The sequence below is a fragment of the Equus asinus genome, chromosome 29, assembly GCF_041296235.1.
Source record: "Equus asinus isolate D_3611 breed Donkey chromosome 29, EquAss-T2T_v2, whole genome shotgun sequence".
NCBI classification, from domain to species: Eukaryota; Metazoa; Chordata; class Mammalia; order Perissodactyla; family Equidae; genus Equus; species Equus asinus.
This window is the reverse complement of record NC_091818.1, coordinates 46,167,849-46,188,576: the sequence shown is the minus strand read 5'-3', so window position 1 is coordinate 46,188,576 and position 20,728 is coordinate 46,167,849. Positions and strand designations below refer to the sequence as shown.

The 20,728-nt window shown below is 39.8% G+C and overlaps 1 protein-coding gene across 45 annotated transcripts in view; it reads left to right on the top strand.

The window, feature by feature from the left end:
- Positions 1 to 14,629: 14,629 nt before the first annotated feature.
- Positions 14,630 to 20,728, top strand: part of ZMYND11 (zinc finger MYND-type containing 11) — a 117,231-nt gene continuing 111,132 nt past the window's right edge. For 6 of the 45 annotated variants that reach the window (XM_070501228.1, XM_070501225.1, XM_070501215.1 and 3 more), the window contains exon 1: positions 15,575 to 15,713. The gene's annotated coding sequence lies outside the window, so the exon portion shown is untranslated. Of the gene's footprint in view, positions 15,286 to 15,574; positions 15,714 to 15,959; positions 16,100 to 20,728 lie in introns of those variants that run through there. The other 39 variants (XM_070501243.1, XM_070501223.1, XM_070501219.1 and 36 more) reach the window with 27 other exon arrangements.

The window sequence follows — 20,728 nt, the reverse complement described above, 5'->3', positions numbered from 1 at the left end:
GGACGATGCTTCTCACAGTGAGAAGCCTCAAGCACTGGAGACCACTTCCTCGTGCTCGCTCATTCCAACAAGCCAAAGAGCCGGGAATCTCTGCGGAGGCTCGATTGCACAGGAGAGAAACAAGGGTAGAAAAAATCACTTATGCTGTGTTTTTACTTAATTTAAACATGGTAACAGTTGTGTTTTTCTGTGTCTGTATGCTAATATTTAACTTTTGACAGCTTTAAGAGCTTTGGCTTTATATTAGTTACATAGTGACATGGAATTTAATACAAAGAAATCCCCTTTTCTCCTAGTTTTTCCTATGTTCTTTAAAGGTGGTTTCAGCTAAAGAGCTTAGTTATTTCAGTAAGAAATGAAATTTACAAGTATTAATAATGAAATGAAATTTTCTCTACTTATCTTTTACATGAACAAATCTTTATTAAGCCCTTACTATTCACCCAATAATCCTAAAAGCTGCTGTCTATTGGGTACTTGGTATGTGTCAGGTACATATACATATACAAGTTATATGTACGAATTATCCATACAGTTATATCCCACAAGCGGTATGTACCTTCCCCCGCCATACACAATAACGTGACATGTGGGGTATTGAACTATAATTTGAATAACAATTCTCCAGGTTAGTGGGTAAAGTCAAACTCAGATATTGTTTTCTCAAAGTCTGTCTAAGCTCAAACTGGCATTCTCACTGCCTCTATGATAAGTTTTCATCTTCTCTGTGTTTGATATTATTCAATCACAGATTTTAATATTATTCAAGGGTTTTAAAGAATAAAGTCCAGTTTTTGCCACTAAAGATTTTTTTATAAACTTGTGAACATGGTTTCCAGTTCTGCATGTAAGGAGCTCGGAAGTCACTACTCCATCCTAATAAGTAATTGCTGAATAAACTGAAAAGATCAACAACTCTTCTTAGATCTGTAAGGGGTGGGGGACACAGGGCAAATACCCAATTCCAGGCCACTCTAGCCGTCCTGTTCCAATTAAAAGAGAAGAGAAAAAAAAACTAAAATAACACTTGTGAGTCCACAGTCCAGAGGCATAGGCCCACTAAAAGATTGAGACCTAATCATGGGCATAACACTTCCTCTCTTTCATCTCCTCATCACCACATCACTAAAGGCCTATATACAGCAGTTCCTTTTACTCAGTACACCATATGTGGCTACAAAAAAAAAAAAAAAATTACAAGCCCTACTAAAAGGCAAATAACCCCCACAATCTGAAGAGACAGAACAAGCATCACAACCAGACATAACAGGGATTTTGGAATTACCAGACTGGGATTTTAAAACTACTATGATTAATATGCTAAGAGCTCTAATGGATAAAGTAGACAGCATGCAAGAACAGAGGAGGAATGTAAGCAGAAAGATAGAAGTCCTTAGAAAGAACCAAAAAAAAAAAAAAAAAAGGCTAGAGATCAAAGACACTGTAGCAGAAATAAAGAATGCCTTTGATCAGTTTATTAGTAGACTGGACACAGCTGAGGAAAGAATCTCTGAGCTTGAGGACACATCAATAGAAACTTCTAAAACTGAAAAACAAAAAGACCAAAAACTGAAGAAAACAGAACAGAATATCCAAAGACAGTGGGACAACTACAAGAGTTATAACACATGCATAATGGGAAAATGGGAATACCAGAAGAAGAAGAAAGAAAAGAAAAAGGAACAGAAGAAACATTTGAAACATTAATGACTGAGAATTTTCCCAAATTAATTTCAGACACCAAACCACACGTCCAGGAAGCCCAGAGAACACCGAGCAGGATAAATGCCAAAATTCACACTTAGGCACATCATTTTCAAACTACAAAACATCAAAGATAAAGAAAACCCTGAAAGAAGTTGGAGGAATAAAACACCTCACCTACAGAGGAACAAAGATAAGAACTACATCAGACTTCTTCTCAGAAACCATGCAAGCAAGAAGAGAGAGGATGGAATAGTTAAAGCGTTGAGAGAAAAAAATCCATCCACCTAGAATTCTGTACTTTGTGAGATTATCCTTCAAAGATGAAGGAAAACTAAAGACTTTCTCAGACAAATAAAAATTAGGGGACTTTGTTTCCAGTAGACCTGCCTTGCAAGAAATGTTGAAATTCTTTAGAGGGAAAGAAAAATATAAAGATCATTAACTCAGATCTACATAAAGAAAGGAAGAGCATCAGAGAAGGAATAAGAGAAGGTAAAATTAAAACTTTTCTTTTTCTTATACTTAATTGATCTAATAGATAATGGTTTATTCAAAATACTATTAGTAACAATGTATTGGATTATGTATGCTTAGGTATATATAGATACACATATATTTGGATATGTATATATAAACAATATATGCTTATGTATGCTTATATATAAGTGAAAGGAATGATAGCATGATAAATGGATGGTAGAGAGGAATTAGAATTATTTTGTTATTATAAAGTGCTCACACTACCTGTGAAATGGTACAATGTCATTTGAAAGGAGAGTTGGATTAGTTATAAATGTGTAAACTCTAGAGTAATCTCTACAAAAAAGTAAAAAATAAAAAAGTACAGCTGATAATGCAGGGAGAATAGAATCATATAAAATGCTCAGTTGAAACCACAAAACACAGAAAAAGAGTGGAAGACAAAATAGGAACAAGGAACAAGGGCAACAAATGGAAAACAGTAAAGAATATCGTCAATATTAATTCAACTATATCAATAATCACTTTAAAAGTCAAAAGCAGAGATTGTCAGAGTGGATAGAAAACAAGACGCAACTATATGTTTCTACAAGAAACCCACTTATAAAGACACATATAGATTAGAAGTAAATGGATAGAGAAAAAGATACCATGCTAACACTAATCGAAAGGAAGCAAGACTGGCTAAATTAATTTCAGATGGAGTAGACTTCAAAGCAAGTAAAGCTATCAGGGAGAAAGAAGGGCATTACATAATGATAAAGGCGTCAATTCCCCAAGAAGATATAACAATTCTTAAGATACATGCGTCTAAAAACAGAGCATCAAAATACGTGAGGCAAAAACTGATAGAACTGCAAAGAGAAATAGGTGAGTGCACGAATATGCCTGGAGACTTCAACAACCCTCTCTCAGAAATAGACAGATCCAGCAGGCAGAAGATCAGTAAGGACATAGTTGAACTCAACAACAACATCCATCAATTGGATATAACAGACATTTATAGACTATTTCATACGACAACAGCAGGATACACATTCTTCTCAAGCTCACACACAACTTTCACCCAGATAGACCACAGTCTGGGCCTTAAAACACACCTTAACAAATTTAAAATAATAGAAATCCTGCAATGTTGCCTCTTAGACCATGATACAGTTAAACCAGAAATCAAGAAGAGAAAGATAACTGGAAAATCTCGAAACAAGTGGAGATTAAACAACACACTTCTAAATAACACATAGGTCAAAGAACAAACCTCAGGAAATATTTTTAAATATTTTGAACTAAATGAGAATGAAAAGACAACTTTTCAAAATTTGTGGGATGCAGGAAAAGCAGTGCTTAGAGGGAAATTTACAGCACTGAATGCATATATTAGAAAAGAAGAAAGATCTAAAATCCGTCATCTAAGTTCCCACCTTAGGAAACTAAACTTATGAATACAAAAAATACAAGTTTTATATCAGTCTTAATATCTAAATGTTATGTTATATCTACAGTCCCTGTGAAGAAACAATATCCTACTCTACAAATATATTACTTATATATGTACATTTATATGTTTATATATGTAATATTATATATAAATATATATTATTTATATAATTGCTATCTTAATTATACCTTAGTGAACAGAAAGGGATATTATTTCCCTTTGTTCAAATAATGGAGGAGAACAGACATATGAATAAGACAAAATTGGATATTATAAGTAATAGCAAAATAAATGGGATGTTACTTTCTTTTGACTATGATTTTATCCGCAAACTAACAAAATCTTGACTCCTAATGGCTCAGGAACAGGGTCCTGAGTCTCCTTTACCAAAACATTTCTCTATAATCTAGTATACCTGTTGACAATAGAGTATTCTCAGATGTATTAAACTTTCTCTCGCAATTTTTTTTGATGCAATGAAAGTCATTGATAATCACTCTACCCTGTAACAATCTGGCTTCACCTCATTCAACAGTGAAAATGGTTATGTAAGGGTCACTAATAAGCTCCAAATGGCCCATCTGCTTCATTTTATTTGGCCTGTCAGTAATTTTTAGCACAAGAGATCATGCCCTATGATCAAAACATTTTCCTCTTTCACTGCTATAACACCACACAAAACTAGTTTTCCTCCTTCACAAGCCAACTTCTTGGTCTCCTTTGCTGACTCCAACCTAGAGATTGAAAAGGGCTTTTACCTGGGCGCTTTTCTTTTCCCTGTATACACTCTGAAGGCAGCTTCATCCAGTCCAACGACATTGAGGAACATCTATGTGCTGATGATTCCCAAATGCGTCTGCTCAATCCTCACCTTTCTTTTAAGCTCCATCCACCTATATCTCCACCCAGCTGCTTACCTGGTATTTCTCCTTACAGGTCTCCAGCAAGCTAAACATCAAGAACAGGATTCCTGATTCTTTTCTAAAACCCATTCCTCCCCATGTATTCCCCTTCTCCAAAAATGGTAATAATATCCTTCAGGTTACTCAGCCTAAAAATTTGGGAGATATACTAAATTTCTTCCTTTCTCTCATCCCCCCCATCCAAGCCAATAAGAAGGGCTGTCAGTTCTACCTCCTAAATGTATTTCAAAACTATTGACTTCTGTCCAGCTCCAGCTTCTATCCAAAACCAGGGATGGATATTTCAGACCCAGTGATGTTTTCAGAATCCAATTTTCTTACATCCTTCCATGGGTCAAAGGACAGAGTTCTAGACCAATAGATGTTTGGAGGCCTCCTTTACCTATAGTGTGCATGATGTTAATAGCTAGATTGTATGTTTTTGACTTGTAGTATTTTAGGAACACATATTATGGGAAGATTACAGTGATTTAGCTAATAAAGTTTAAAGGAAGTGTGAACTCCACAGAGAGGAAGAAGAAACGTATTCACATGAGGTAAAAGAAGGAAAGAAAAGAGGGAGGGAGGGAGACAGGAAGGGAAGGAAGGATGGAGAGAGGAAGGAAGGAAAAACAAATCTATAATTTCAAAATATTTTTTAAAAATACAAGTATTGAGTGAAAGCACTCTTCATGTTCTTCTACCAGATTAGGAACAGTATACTTACATCAACTTTTAAGAATACATTTAGTAAATTTAGATTAATAGAGACGAAGAAAACACGATTTGAATGAGTTTCCTTAGTTTGGTTATGTATTATGCATGTGTACTAAGTTGTTTCTGACTTTACCTTTCATTTTAAATTTTGCCTCCTTTATTGCTTTTGTTCTCAAATTTAACAAATCTTTACTACATGATATATAACACTGCAAAAGCAATTGGCAAACTAAGTTGACTCAAATCTGAACCAAATTCTCTAGCATGAAATTGGGATACGCCACAGAGTTGCACACAAAGATGAACATAATTTTATAAAAGTAGCAATAATAAAAATATTTCAATTCAAATTACAATTTAAAAACATGCCCTCCAGGATAAATTTTTAATGCTTTGATAAAAGGATTATTATTAAAAGAACATAATAGTCGTGACTCTCACACCTGACCTTAACTTTGGAGTTCCTTCTCTTTATTTATCATCATCGACCTAATCTTGCCAGAAGAGAATCTGAGTACATTAGGCTTCTTAAAGGAAATAATAAACGAAATAACCAAGATGTGCCCACTTGTGAATTCTATGGTCCTAAACAGTAGATGATCAAAGAGAAAGGTTTTTTTTTCACTTTGGGTGACTCATTTGAACACAATCTTTTGGGTTTCTTTTTCCTTGTTCATTGTAGAGTTTTTCACATATCTAAGTCTTTGTTTAATAAATGTGTATATTTTATTTAAAATTTTTAATCTTTTGTTCTAATAGAAAGTACAGAAATTTTATGTGGCCATCCCCCTGGCCAAGTGGTTGGGTTCGCGCACTCCACTTCGGCGGCCTAGGGTTTCACTGGTTCCGATCCAGGGCACAAACAGGACACTGCTCATCAGGCCATGCTGAGGTGGCGTCCCAAACAGTACAACCAGAGGCACTCACAACTAGAATATACAACTATGTACTGGGAGGCTTTGGGGAGAAGAAGAAAAAAAAAAAGAATAGAAATTCTAGTACAAGGCAGGGAGTTTTCGTGTGTATGTAACATTACAGGTAAAGTCTTTAAAAAACATGTTCTTAACTGAGGAATACATTTGAAAAGATATCAGGAATAGCTCAGACTTCAGATTTTGTCAGTAGATAACCCTGGACTCAAGTCTGAGTTCGGTCACTTTCCAGCTATGAGTCTAGGCAAGATATTTTCTCTTTCTAAATCTCAGTTTCCTCACGGGCAAAATGTGAGTAATGAAGTTATCAGTTGTGAAGGATGAAATCAGCTGGCACAATGAGGAGCAGCTCACACCCTATTACACAGAGCTCAGAATATTTTAGTTTTATGAATAAAAGTCCTTATTGTGCAAGGGGTTTAACAGTCAAAGCTACATTTCTAGAAGAAATAAACTTTCTAACTACAATGCCTCACTATCATACAAACTATCACTTGATAGACTGAGTTCAACATCACTATAATTTTCAATGTCAATTATTGAACTGACTTTTAAAGTTGAGTGTGAAGGAAAACTTACATGGAATGCCATGAGCATTTTCTTCTAATTGGATTCCAGCTTGTTCTGTTGGATCATCATTTTCCTAACGAACACAGTATGTCTGTCTTCACTTTTACTTTTATTTTTCAGAAATCACACTCAGGGAATCTGAAGACCACTGCCATTAGGTTGAACAATATGAAAATGTCAATATTTGATTTCTTTTACCTAGAAAAGTGGCTTCAATTTAATGTTACTATGAACAGTAGAGTTGTTCCTCATTTAAAGGAATAAATGTATTCATAGAAAACTTTAACTGGAAATAAATTTTCTGTTAACTGTATTGTACTCTACTTTTGAGGGTAGTCATTACTATTAAATATCATTTAAAGTTATACAGCAAATCTTCAAACATCAAATATTTTATTTCTAGAACAACTTTTTTTATAATTGTAATTTGAAAATGGGATCAAGAAAATAAAAATATAAAAAAGGAAAGGTAAATCACATATAATTTTATCTGCCAGAGATTAATATATTTAGTATTTTATCATATTTCCTTCTGGTCTTTTTAAAAATTAATAATATGCTTATTTTTATGTGGTGTGATCATTTTCTCTAATGTATATTGTAGTTTTTCACTCAACATAGAAATATAACCTTTAGCAACAACTTCCTTAATGGCTACATAAATCCTATCTATGAATAAATCGCAATTTGTTTAGCCATGTTGCTAGGGTGTGTGTGTGCATGTGTGAGACCTTGCCGACATAGTAGGCCATTTACATAAAGGATTCCAAACTGTGTTCAACACTAACAACTAAGCAACAACCTCTAATAGAAACTCTTGGTTAAATATTAATAGAAATAAATACATATGCATTGAAAACAAACAGCAAGTGTTTATTGCAGTTATAGACTTACCTAGAATGGAGGCATATGATAAAACAGTTCTATAATTAGCACTCAGTACATTAGTAAATATATAAGAAATTCTATAATTATCCCTAAATGTCATTGTAGTCTATAGATTCAATTACTTTCTCTTTCAGCAACTTTCCTTTAAAAAAAATACAATTGCTAATAAAATACCAAAAATGTGCTGAGTTTCACTTTTTCTTTCACCTTCTTTGCCCACATTCAGGAGGAGTTTTCAAAACAGGGATAAGAAAAAGAGAAACGAATACAAATAAGAATGGACAACTGGCCCCCAAACGACACTGTGTGTGAAAATGAACACAGGGCTTCACCAGCAAAGAGGGGGCAGAAAAAGCCTCAACTGCACTCGTGGGTCAGAACAGAAAGAAATGCATTTGTTTCTACACGCAGCTGTCGAGGAAGCAGAACTTCCTGTGTTTGAAATTCTTAGTGCAGTTAAATAAAAAGAAAAAAAGGAAGTAGTACTCTCTGCAGCTTTTCTCTGACTTTATCTGAATACTGCACATGAGCAAAAAAGACCATCGAACTGCAGATGCAGAGACAACCACCAAATAATTCAGGGAGTACTTTTGGACTGTAACAATTTTTAAGAAAGTGTAATTTAGCACTACAATTATTTACTTTTCACTTCACTGTTTCCCTAGATTTTTACTCCCTACACATTTCTTGTGAGAGATCTAAAATGTTTTTTATATTTTTCTTCAGCTCTTTAAGGGATCTTTCACTGGGCAATTCAGTGAGATATAGTTTCCTTCAAATGCTGGAGAGACAGTAAGAACATGGAAGGATATTTTATATTCTACTTCTTCTAGAAGACAATTTTCTTATGAGAATTTCTTTAGAATTGTTACCTCTAATGTTCCTGTTCCCTAAGTCTTAGAATTTCTCTCAACTCTATTAGTATTACAAACCTGAAACATGCATAAAGATAGCATCACTTTTAATTTTATGTCAGTTATCCAAATATGAAGGAGAGCTTCTCTGTATATTAAAAAATAGAGGATCCTTCAGAACAAGACACAATTCCAACATTGTCGATAGGAAATACTCTATTGTTTTCTTAAATGTGAATTTGTGTGGGAAGGAACATAACTATCCAATGACAACTATCATGAAGCTGAAGGAAGAGAATAAGAAAGAAAATCTTAAATACTATATACCACAGTACCGGGTAATAAAGAAACTCAAGATTTCCCACAGATTCGATTAGTCAGCACAAATAGGTGGTAACGATAGAAAAGTATTTCTGTAAAATGCAGCATTGAGATAAGGCCTTCTGGCCCCTGCTTCCTGTGATCAGGCGTGTTCACCCGCCGTCACTGGGGGTGCAAGCCTCAGTGACGGGTAAGTGCAGGTGTCTCCTACTTAAGGCAAACTTACTACGTGAAGTCCTTCCAAAGATGATGGTGTAGAATGTGACTAAATTTTGTCCTCTCTAAAAAGTGACAAGATGTTGAAAAAATATCCCTGACAAGAGGTTGGAGGATGTATACAAAAATGTAAATGTGCATGTCTCGGAGTTTGAAATGTGTAAGTGAAGGAGAGCGACAGAGGCCTCTAACCGGAGCCAGCGGGCCTGATGGTGCTGTGCAGAGGCCAGAAACCATTTAAACCCAAACAAACAAACCACCAGAGGGGAAAAAGAAAGAAGGGAAACCAGGGGTAAAGAGAAGTAAGGGTGCATGAACCAGAAAGAATACCTGATGGAAGAACTTTCCACAAGAGACACTAGAACAGGCAGAGACAACAGGGTTTCCAGGAACAGCGGGAGGATGAGCGCTGTGTTAGTAGAAGTTTAGCACCAATGGGAACCTCAAGGTGCAATCAGTAAACAGCCTTCATTTACAACGGAGAAAACTGCTGCCTCTCTCATTCAGAAGGGGGACTGTGGCACATGTAAGAGGTGACCTTCACTTAGGCAACGCCTTCCCATGGCTGTGAGTTCTGATTCCATTCCTTTCTCTCCCACATCAGGAAGCATCTCTAAAGACAAACGAGTGACAAAGGATGTTATTACAGGGATAACTTTCAATGTATTCTCACATACAGTCATTTGCAACAGTCCACACTTTATTGCTAGTAACTAACTGCTGTCGTACTATCTTACATTGAAACTTTATGTTTCATAGTATTGATCACAGACAAATCTTTTCCACTTGACTCTCCTTTTTTGGATTGGGGAATTTCAAAATGCAAGCTACGGAGCCCTGAGGTTTCTCAGAGATATCACGGCCTGCTGTCTCCGAGGGACACTCCTCCTTATTTGTTTTCTACAATGAGAATCCACCTAGAATTTCATTGCCTCGTTGTTGTGACAATATAGAGAGTGTCAGGTAATAATTACTAAAACTCACTTTATATGAGTTAGAGTTTAGTCTCATTGATAAGTGACACATTTATAAACCTTTCCTTACGGTGAGTTTCTTCTGTGACAACTACCCACATATATTTTACATTCTTTTTTTTTTTTTTTTTTGAGGAAGATCAGCCCTGAGCTAACATCTGCTGCCAATCCTCCTCTTTTTTGCTGAGGAAGACTGACCCTGAGCTAACTTCCTTGCCCATCTTCCTCTACTTTATATGTGGGATGCCTGCCACAGCATGGCTTGACAAGCAGCGTTTAGGTCCACACCCAGGATCCGAACTCGCAAACCCCAGGCCGCTGAAGCAGAACATGTGAACTTAACTGCTGCACCACTGGGCCAGCCCCCACGTTCATTTTTATTAGCTTCGACTGCCCAATAGTTATATTTTTTGGCTTTCAATATAAATTTTGGGATGTGAGCTATGTATAGATTGCAGCCACAAATCTCTCTATACACCAACTAAAGAAATCAATGGAAAATAAGACTGTACAACTGAATTTTATACTCATTTTTCTGAAAAGTATATATTCTTCCAAGTAAGGGCTACCTACACGGTGTAGTTCCATATATGGAGAACAGTCACTCTCTCAGGCTAGTCTTATTAGCAATTTTTTTCCCTGATTATAAACAAAGGTTTTTTAAAAAGAAGGCACCTGTAACCCAAAGAAATATGCATTATTAACATTTTCTTCTACAATATTTCCTTTTAATATTAGCAAAATGGAAATCATATGCATATGTGGTTTTGTACTCCTTTTCAATTAACAGTTTCCATTGCTGGATTTTATCTTATTTCCATTTGATTTTATTGATATCACAGAAAACATTGTGATGAATCTCATTAATTCATCAGGTAGTCCTGAGTGCCAAATATTTGAAAAAAGTGCCTAACCCCAGGTAGTTACACACCTCACTACTAGCTTCCTGCCTCCTCTCTCCCCCAATTTCATCCCCAGCCCCCACCCTAGGCGGTGAAGTTCAGTGGTCTGCTATGCCGGACCTGTTTCTAAATATGTTTAAAATGGAGAAAAAATAATTTGGAGAATCCCGTTACCTGTCAAAAAAGTCATGCTTGCAATCCTATTGTCTTGCTGCACGTTAAAATTTCATATTTGGGATGTCAGCCCCTTAATATTAACTTTCCTTCTATCGACGCTCTTGCTGTGACAATCCTAATGTCGTCTAAGGTACGTGGATGCCTTGGGCTAACTAGTGACCTCGTGCATGGAAATGCAAAAGTGAAAAGTGCATTAATGTGATCAGAAATACCACTCCAGGAATATATACTTCTTCTGCCTTACACCCATGCACACACATCCATGGGCAGAGAAAACATTGCGTGTCTCTTCTCAGGGCTTGAGAGACCTGCATTTACAAGATCTCTTACTCCACAGCCCTGAGCTATTAACCTACGTATAACATGATCTAATTAATGTGTAGTTTTAATTAATAAGCGTTGAGAAGGACTACAATACTTGAATGACAGAGCCACTGGTATTATGTTATTTAAAAGCAAAATACTAGCATCTACACAGTGTTCTGTCAAGTGCAACAAGCCTACCAATTTTATCAGTGGCGTTTTCCCGATATGCTTATTTATTGAGTGCCTGGGTATGCTATGGAGAACAAATCCTTTTGCCATTCATAAACACTAAGGTAAACATATTATTACAAATAATCTTGTGTTACAGAGAAAAATAGGACCAATTTAGATTGGGAGCTTGGGGGTCTGCCTGGAAAAAGTGACAATTGAACAGATACCTGAAGAATGCATAAAAAAGTTAAATTTAGGAGGTAGGTAGTTGGCCAGATGATGCTGGGCCTTGTGAGCCAAAGACCAGGGTTTGATTTTATTCAAGAGGCAGCAGAAAATCGTTGAAGGTTTTTAAATAGGGAGGGACACAAACCACTTGTCCACACAGTTTTGCTTACCTTTCAGATGATCTTTGGGACAGATTTCTAAATACGAACATCTGGGGTCAAAGATATAAATACTTTTAAGTTTCTTGGTATTTCAAGAGTGTTCATACCAATTCAATTTCCTATCAATAGTGCATGAGAGAGTGTCCATTTCTCTAACTCTCAGTAGCATTATCGTTGAAGAACTGTGCCGTTCGAAAAAAAGCAGTGTGGTGTTGTTTCGTCATTTTGTTACTAGTGAATTTGAATACTTTTCAATATTTAATAATAGTTTATATTTCTTCTTTCGTAAATTATCCACGGCCTTTGTCCTTTTTGGGAGGTATGTTAGTGTTTATTGATGTGATATAGCTTTTTTATATTTAAAGACTATTACCCTAGTTCTTATTTCTTACAAATATATATATTCTCCCAATTTGTTTGCTTTTTAATTTTATTTGTGCAATCTTCCCCACCTTGCAAGGGCAATTTGTTATTGAAAGACCAATCTGGTAAATTGAAAATGCCATTACTATGGCTTTAAATTAGAAAAAAATACTATGAATTTCTTAGTTCCCATAAATGAAAAACACCAAGTCTCATTGAAATGGACCTGTTTACTTTACTAGTATACATTGGTTATGATAACCCAACATACCACTTTCTGTTCACTAATTTCTCTATAATGTGATGCTCATCTGCATTCCTGAAGCTTTTTCTCGGTAATTCTGAACCACGCACTTAAGACTACATTCTCAAACAAAACATACATGCAGTACTCAATGTTTATGTAATTTAACCTTTAATGCAAAACAAAAACAGAAAACCAAACATAATAGTAAAGGCAAAATAAAGAAACAACAACAATATATTTTAGGAGCATGGACATGAGCTTATTATTGCTACACATTAGCAAACCAGGAACACTCTGACAGGGGAACTTAATAGGAGACTCCTACTCTATATACCTGTGAAGTGGCCATCTCTAAAGCCAGTCCCAAGAAATCTGAATTGGTCCTCATTATGTGAAGACAGTGGGAGAAAGGGGATTAGAAAAAACTCCTTATAAAGTGTAAAAGTTGTAGCCCTAATGCACATATTTTAAAGTAGATCTATATTTGTTTTTTGACATATAGGATTCATAAATTTTTATATAGTCAAATTTATCACTCTTTTCTTTTGTGATAAAAATCACTGCTATAGATATTTTTCTCCACCCTCAATCTTACAAATATTCACCTATATTTTCTTCTACTTTTTGAAAAATGATTTTCGGTTTTTACAATTACAGTATCTAAGTCATTTGGATTATTTTTAAGTGTGAAATGTATGGTAAGAATACAATTTGATTTATTTTTTAAATTGACAAATTTTCCATATCAATTTGTTGAATAATCCTTGTCTCTCTATTTACATAATATTTCTTAAAGCAGAGCCTGGAAAAAGTGATATGCTGATCAACTAGGGTTTTAGCTAAGGGTGGAGAGTGCTGGTTGGGGTTGGGGAAGAAGAGAAGTGTTGTGTGGGGTCCTTCTTTGGGTGGTGCCAAGTCTCTGAAATACATGTAAGTTGAAGCAAACCATTCCTCACTGCCCATTACTCTTCCTTTTCCTCTCTTGTCCCTGACAACTCGTCCCCTTGCCTTTTCTTTGCAAGCTGGCAGATAAATTCACTGTAGAACATAAGTTGTATAGAAGTAACTATTTATGTCTTCTGGGCCTCCCCCCAACTCCCAACTCCAAACCTTTGACCCCCAGGCCACCTCCTACCCCCCATATTCACTCAGCTGAGGGAAAAATGAGATAAATAAAACTGTTCTGAAGGGAAAATAGAGCCAAGGGTTAAATTCTAGGCCAAACCAATAAGAAATTCAGGGATAAGCCATCTAACTTACATTAGAATGAGAGAGAGTATCTGGGTACAAAAATTGAAATGATGCCTAAAAAATTTAATTGGAGAAAAATGTGGAGTTATGCAATCACTTCTTTCCTAAAAGGTAAGCTTTGTTTATACACATATGATGTCTTACTTGAGTGGTCTCCATGAAATATACAGAACCATGTAGTCCTCTATTTTATAGGTGACTTTAAAATAAAAAAAGGTGCTTTACTTAAAGCTATTGTTAGAATTCCTGGCCCAGGAATCAAACCAGGTATGGCTTGATTTTTTCTGACACCCTTTAACTCCTCTGCTGGATTTTAATGGCATATATTCATCCATAAAATTAAAATGAGTTAAAATTATTTCGTGATGTCCCTTGAGATAAGCAAAAATTCTCAGGGCTGTGAATGGATGAAAGATTATGTTTCTTTGACCAATGTACATCATAGAACACATATTCAAGTACCACCCATTTCCAAATTCTAACTTAGTCTTAAAGAAGATTGATAAATTGGATTAGAATCCCAAAATTTCTTGGGCAGTTTCTTCCCAATGATTTTCAGGTCCATATGTCCAATGAGAATCAGAGTAAGAAATTTTGGTTGATAGGCCCTTCCTTCCAAACTCCTAGTGGAGAAAGGTCATTAGGCAAAATATGTGAGGTCTGCTTATCTCTTGAGACTTTCTTAAACTACATATTGGGATCTTCTCTGGTTAGATCTAGAATCACAAACTAAACAAGATAACCTACTTTTCCTTACACACATTTGTAGTGTTTTTCGCTAAAGGGGTGGTCCTGTTCTTTCCGAAGTCCTACTTGTGAATGCATGGATGAAAAATTCAGCATATCCCTGTAATTCCTTTTGATGATAGAATTTAAAAGATATTAAACCACTTTACCAATTTTGTTAATTTAAAAATTAACGCTCCTCCAAGACTTTGCAGTTCCGGACGGTGTGCACTATAAAACAGGTACATCCCACGTAGAAACAGCCGGCGGCCGGGCACAGCCCTGGGCCCCGCGGGTCGGCGCCCGGCGATGCTGCGAGCGCCGGGACCTTTGTGTGCCGGGCGCCGGGCTCCCGCGTGCCGGCACGTACGTCGGCTTCACGTGTGTGCTGCTATGAAGTGCATGTGTGGATACGCAGGAATATGCTGAAACAAACTCGGAGAGAGGCGCGGAGCACGGGGCCGAGGGAAGGTGGGTGTGGGCGTGCACGGCGCCGGCCGGCCGGGAGGGAGCCGCAGCCCGCGGCCCGGCGGGCCCGCGCCCGTGCCCGAGCCTTCGGCGGGGCCGCCGGGCTGCACAATACACGCCGGGGGCGGGCGGAGGTGGAGGAGGCCGGGCCGGGAGAGCGGCCGCCCCGCGCAGACACCGCCATGTGAGCGGGCCGCGGCCTCGCAGGACGCAAACTTTCGCCGCGGCGGCGGCGCCCCAACTTCCCGCCCCGGGCCGCGGGCCTGCCGCTCGGCGCGGAGACACCGTAAGTGCGGGCGGCGGCGGCCTCCGCGCCCCCGGCCCTGCTGGCTCACTCGGGCCGCCGCGCCTTCCCCGGGCCGGGCTCGCGAGGGATGTGGTGGAGGGTTGTAAACATGGCGCCCCGGCCCCGCCGAGCCGGGCGGAGGCGGCGGGGAGCCGAGGAGGCCGGGCCCGCCGAGCCGGGCGGGGGGCCGGCGGGGAGGTGGGAGGCCGGTCTGCGGCGCCGGGAGGCCCGGGAGGAGGGCGGCGGGAGGCGGGGAGGCCAGCCCGCGGATCCGGAGGCGGGGAGCCCCCCCGCGCCCCGCCGGCCCAGGCCCGGGAGGAGGCGGCGGCGGCGAGGAGGCGGCGCGGGCGGCGGGGCCGGGCGCGGAGGGGGAGGGCGGGCGCGGCGGCGGCGGCGGCGACGGCGGCGGCGAGGACCGGAGCATAATGGTGGGGAGAAGCGCGGCCGCGGCGGCGGCGGCGGGGGCGCGGGCGTGGGGGCGGCGGGGGCGCCGCCGCTTTGTGGAAGCCGGGCCGGGCTGCAGCCTCTCGGGCCGCCGGCGTGGCTGTGACCGCGGCTCGCCCGCTGGCGGACGGCCCGAGTTGCCCGCGGAGCTTTGTGAGGGGCGCCGGGGCCTGCGGGGCCTGCGCGGTCCGCCCGCGCCCGCTCGCCGTCTCCGGGTCCGGGCGGGGGAGGCCCCGGAGGAGGAGGACCGCGCGGGGCCTGCTCGGGCCGGGAAGCCGGGGAGTCGCGTGAGCGCCGCCCGCCGGGACGGCCGTCCCCGCACGGCCGGGCTGCGGGGCCCGCGCCTGCGGGGCCGGCGGAACGCGGCCCTGTGAGTGAGGAGGGCGGAGGGAGCGCTTGCGGTCGCGGCTCGTTGTTTGGGAGCGGTGGCTGCGGCCGGGCAGGGCGGTCCCCAGGGCCCAGGCGGGGCTCGGCCCGCGTCCCCCGCGGCTGGAACTGGCGGCAGCGAGGCCTCCGCCTCCTCAACAGGTCCTGCCGGGCCCCTGGGACTGCCTGCGGGTCCGCCACTCCTCCCGCCCGGCGTCCCGTCCCGAGAGGAGCTGCTGTGCGGGGCCCAGCGGGCCTGCTTGGGGTGCGGGGCTCCTGGGGCGGCCCGGGGACCCCGGCTTCCACGTGGATTGTCCCTCACTTTCTGTATCGGGCAGCTGTGGAGGCGATTACGGTGTGGGCCTGGTGCGAGTGTGTCCGCGGGGCCCGGTGTATGTCCGGTGTGCTCATGATACCTGGTGTATATAGTGTGTCCGGTGTGATGTATGGTGTTTGCGTGGTGCCCGGTGTGTACGTGGCACCTGGTGTTACGTGCAGTGTGTGCATGGTACCCGGTTGTCCGTGGTGCCCGGTGTGCGCGAGGTGCCGGTTGTCCAGCGTGCTGGTGTTAAACAGGGTGTGTCCATGGTGCCCGGTGTGCGCCTCGTGCCCGGTGTATATACGGTGTGCTCTTGATACCCGGTGTTATATATGGTGTTCGCGTGGTGCCCGGTGTGCACGTGGCACCCGGTGTCACATACGGTGTGTGCATGGTGCCCGCTGTGCACATACACAGTGTATACTTAGTACCCGGGGTCATATGTGTCTGTGAGCTCAAATCAGGTGCCCAGGTAGCCTGTTCAGGGAAGGGTGCCTGAAGGTTGAAGTGGCCCGCCCCCGTCAGACTTGCACGGACCCACTGGGCTTGCTGAGGTTTAGGTTTTGGGTCTTCCTGTCTGCCTCACCCGGGTGTTCTGCATCCTGCAGTAAGCCGTGTCCTCTGCGGGCAAGAGGCTGCTTAAAAATGATTTAATTGGTTTGTTGAAAGGCAGAAAGTGAAACGTTTACTTGTTTTCTTTTAAACTGAGACATATAGTAGTTGTGGTTTAGTAATTATGGGATGCATAACCTTTTCAGGTTTTTTGGTTATTGATTCTAATGAATGGTTAGAAGTTATCAGGGAGATAGTCTTGGTTGTACTTTAAAAGTTTGAGTCCTTTCTGGTAAGCGAGGTCACCTTTGTGGTTTTTTTGAATTACTGTACAAGCAGGAGATAAAATATGAATTTTGTAGAGTTATGTTATTTTCCTTGTCTTTGGCTAACTGGAGCTGGTTATGGTCATTATTTTGGTGAGCTCTTCTTTATGAGATGGCCAGGCTAGACGATCAAAGATCAGATCATACGGGATGTGATTAGGACAGAATCAATAAAATATTGTTCTTGCTTAACTATACCTGTGGTCAACACAGGATTTCTATTTTTTTTATATGGTACTCTTTTCCCATAGATGTTGTTCATATGAAAACTGAATCTCCCTTTTATGTTCTGTAAATTGGGCAGTTTATTTTGCGGTTACCTGTGGCAGGGTGTTTAAAAAACATACATGTAAGTGCTTCCAGCTTTACAAAGAAAAATCAATTAAAATGTTAAAATTTGGCTGCTTAGGTCGTGCTGCATATTCCTAGGATATCATTATGTTGGCACTTTGAGTGGATGTCATCTTGCATGTGTCCAAGAATTGACATGTGTTTATTTGAACTCTCATCGTTTTGTAACCCCTTTTCCTTTAAGGGTTATTCAGATAATGTATGATAGAGATATTCATACCCTTTGGCATGCCTTAGTTGAAGCTAATTAAGAATTTTAACATTTTAATACAAGTGTCAAAGGCTATCCTAATATTGCTTAAAGCCCTAAACCTCTGGTGTCAGATTTTCTTTACCTAATTTTACCATCCTTCAATTGAATTCTGCACGGAACACATCATTTAAACAAAGAGGATGTATCTTGAAAAAAAATTAAGGAGAAAATGGACAGTTAGACTTAGTGTTATGATAGTTAAAAGCTTTTCATTGTTTGAAAACTCTAACTTAGACTTGACATTGCATTTTTCCCCCAAAGGGTGATTAGATTTTTTGTCACTAGAGATGTCCGTAGCAAAATGACTTTGAGGCCAGGTGGCTTGGGTCTGAATCTCACCTCCGTCATTTACTAGCAAAATGACCTCAGGCAAATTACTTAAACTTGTCATGCCTGGTCTCAGTTTCCCCATCTGAAAAACAAGGATGATAGTCATTGTACCTACCTCATGGGGTTGTTGACTCATGAACCACTATTAGACTAATTCAATTCAGTTGACTCAAATTCAATTCAGGTTAATAATTAACCTAGTGTGGAAAGGGGTGAAGCTCTGAAATTACAGTATGGCATGCTCACATGCGCCTTGTCTTACTAATTTGTGTTTGTCGTAGCCTACCTCTGAATCTCTGGTTTTTCACTTTAGTTATCTCAGAAGTTTGGAAAATAAGCATTTGCTATATTCCTCAGGAATATATTTCTATATTCCTCATTTACTTGAAGCAATTTTAAGGATCTTTCTATCATTCCTTTTTTTTCTTTTTTCATTGTGATAAAATATATATATAACAAAATTTACCGTCTTAACCATTTTAAGTGAACAGTTCAGTGATGGTAAATGCATTCATCCTGTCGTGCAGTCATCACCACTGTCCATCTTCATAGTGTTTTGTGTTTTGTCAAACTGAACTCCAGTTTTACACTGACTCCTCATTCACTTCTTTATCTTTGATAAAGAATGTAGGTAATTGAAGTACACAGTGTGAGAGTTCTTATTTTAACCATTAGTTTTAAATTAAAGTTTTTCTCTTTTCCCTCTTGTCACCCTGTCTGTAACCGCTTCAGGTTGTATGTTTTATATTTGCGTGGAGCAGATAGACTTTCTGAACAAAGAAACACTGCTTGTCACCTCTTCATTTGATCATTGTGGAACTAACCCTTCACCAACGTTTTTACTAGGAATTTGACAAGAACTAAAAAATAACTGATTTGAGTTTAATTTCTACCTGTATCGCTTGCATGATAACTTTCAGTTGCTTTCTTGCAGTGGCATTGTCAAAATTTCAAAACACTTGAAATCTGCTTTGGTGCAGTGATTCTGTGAAGATAATTAGTGACGTAAAGGTTCTCCACATCATCAGTGGCCTGTCCTCTTTTGGTCTTGACTTTAGAAATTTGGTATCCATAAATTTATAACATAAATGAATACCATGATAATATGTATCATGTATTGTGTGTTTACCATGTCTCAGCCACTGTGCAAAGTTATTTATATACACTATCCTTTTTTTTTTTTTGCTGAGGAAGATTAGCCCTGGACTAACATCTGTGCCAGTCTTCCTCCACTTTATATGTGGATTACTGCCACAGCATGGCTGACAGGTGGTATAGGTCCATGCTCAGGATCCAAACTGCTGCTAAAGTGTAGTACGTGCAACTCAACCTCTATGCCACCAGGCCGGCCCCTATGTTTGCATTTTTTAAGGGATCATATTAACTCTTATCTGTTCTTCAGAGATGAAGAGAATGTATTTAGCAGATCACGTTATCTTGTCTTATACATTAGGAAAAATGTGTGTTACTGAAAACTTGTACATGGTGCTTTTCTTAGTAATATTAAGTGTAGTAGATTAACTAGTTTTGTTTTGAGTAAATGGCTTTTTTTTTCTTGATGAGGAAGAATAGCCCTGAGCTAGCATCTTTTGCCATTCTCCCGCTTTTTTTCCTTGAGGAAGATAAGCCCTGAGCTAATGTCTTTGCTCTTCTTCCTCCACTTTATATGTGGGTCACTGCCACAGCATGGCTGACAGGTGGTGTAGGTCTGTGCCTGGGATCTGAACCCACGAACCTGGGCTGCTGAAGTGGAGTGTGCTGAACTTAACCACTATGCCATGGAGCCGCCCCCTGAATAAATGCTCTTAACTCCATAATTAATCTGTTGCATAAGATCATGTTAAAATATCATATTTACTCTCTTACAATAGGTAGCATATGTTTTAATATTTTGAGTTCATTTATTAAACATTATTATTTATTGAAACTGCTATGTACTAGACACTTGCTAGGTAACACAATTACTGAAGCAAGCTCCATAAAGTTTAACAGGAGAAAGTAAATACAGATGCTGTGGAGCAATGTATGTGAGTTGTGGTACATTGTATTTGAGCTAAGATTACCTTTGAGGTCTTAACACTGATGATTTCAAATTTATTCTAATTTGTGACTTTGTGATTTTACCATATTTCTGAGGATGTCTAAAAACAACTTTGTTATGATTAGTAATTTTTTATGTTCTCCAGATATTATCTAAGCATTTAAGTGAAAAGTAGACCCACTTAAAATTTTTTCCTAGTTTTATCTGCTTGTATGCTAAGTAAGTTTAAAATATAATTTAACGAAGGAAGAATCTTCTTTCCTAGTTCAAGCATTTATCATGTAAACACGAAAGATATATGCAAATATTTAAAAGTGGATTTGTACTGAGAGTTTGTCACTAATACTAACTCTCAAAATTGGGATTACAAATGCTTTTTTTAAAAAAATTGGGTGGATACTGTGGTTTATTGCAAGAGAATCTGTCATGAATATATTTTGACTATGTATGCAGATAAGGTC